The sequence below is a fragment of the Eurypyga helias genome, unplaced genomic scaffold (assembly GCF_000690775.1).
Source record: "Eurypyga helias isolate BGI_N326 unplaced genomic scaffold, ASM69077v1 scaffold13038, whole genome shotgun sequence".
In the NCBI taxonomy this organism is placed as follows: domain Eukaryota; kingdom Metazoa; phylum Chordata; class Aves; order Eurypygiformes; family Eurypygidae; genus Eurypyga; species Eurypyga helias.
Genome location: NW_010268947.1, coordinates 1 through 1,426, shown reverse-complemented (window position 1 = coordinate 1,426; position 1,426 = coordinate 1).

Sequence of the window (1,426 nt, the reverse complement as noted above, 5' to 3'; positions counted from 1 at the left end):
GAAGCGTTAAGCCAAGACCTGCTTCCCCTTCGGCCGTGGTTTCTCGTTGCTCGTGGCAGAGCTTTGCCAGGAGCCCTCGGCTGCTGCGCCCGGCCCGGCCGTGGCGAGGACCCCGCTCCGAAGAGCTGTGCGCGCGACAAGGTCCGGGCGCTCACCGCTCCCCCGCCAGAGGCAGCAGCCCCACTGCAGAACCACGCATAGAAGTGCAATTTATCATCGGTTCCTTGGATTATCCTGGATTATCCTGGATTGTTGAACTGGTTTTAAGTAAGAGAAATCATTAGAGCGATGTAATTTAAGCCGTGAGATTTTAGCTTTGTGGATCTTCTCCTGTCAGTGGCAGAAAGGAGTCCTCTCCAAGCGTTCCACGTGCAGCCTCATTCATTTTCGTTTGTAGTACGGTTTTACTGGCCACGTTACTTTTTCTGGAGAATATTTTTATTCCCTTTTACCTTTGGAAAATTGTCATCTGTAATATTTAAATTTTAGGTCCTTTAATTTACCATTTTAGGGTATTTTGCGTAGCTTCAATTCTTAGCTGTCATGCGTCACCTCATATTTAAAGTCACTATTCCAAAGTCTATTTTGATGACCCACGACAGTAGCGGCGTTTAAAATAAAGCATCATTTTTTATTAATCTGCCTGGCCTCGCTCTTTGTAGCCTCCGCCCAGCCAGGAGACCGAGGCACGCCAACGTTCACGGAATTCTGGTCTTCCCTTGTTTTCGCTCCCCTTTCTTCACAGCCGGCTCCTTCTCCCTCTCTCACATCTTGGAGGCTTTGAGAGAGAATTTCCCTGTGGTTTTTTCCTCCACTTCCCTATTTCCCTTCCCAAGTTCATTTATTTGCCTTTCTTTGACTTCCTGCCTCAGCCCTGGATGTTTCTCCAGCGCGTGGAAGCGGCTGCAGAAGAGAAAAAGGTGCTGTTGCCCAGCGTGTCTGTCCTTAGCCACGTTGGCCTCGTTTCCGACGCCGCAGCAGCCTGCCTGCCCCGGGAAGCAGCTCCGACAGCCTTGGACAGCCTTGCCCTCTCGCCTGGGGAGCAGACACGTTTTCCAGCGTCCGGTTGGTGATGTTCGGGCAGCGTGAGGCAGATACCGACACGGCTGGAGTCGTTCTAGACGTGCGCCTTCCCGCCTGATCGCATTTGGGCCCGGGGCGGCCGGCCGGGGCAGCCGCCCGGGAGGAGAACGCGAGAGCCAGGAAAGCAGCAGGTAAGAGCGGTCCCTTGCTGCTGCGCAGCTTCTGGCCTTCAGCAGAGGTGGAAGCGGGGGGTGGGTAAGCAGCGCTGAATTGGGAACCGGAACGATGGGCTGAAGGGGAAGTTCTTCCAGATGAAGCGTGGGAATAATTAAGTTAGTCACCAGCCACGTTCTTCGGGCCCACAAAAGTCTCCTAAAGCTAGCCCCAGCCCCCGTCACCAGCT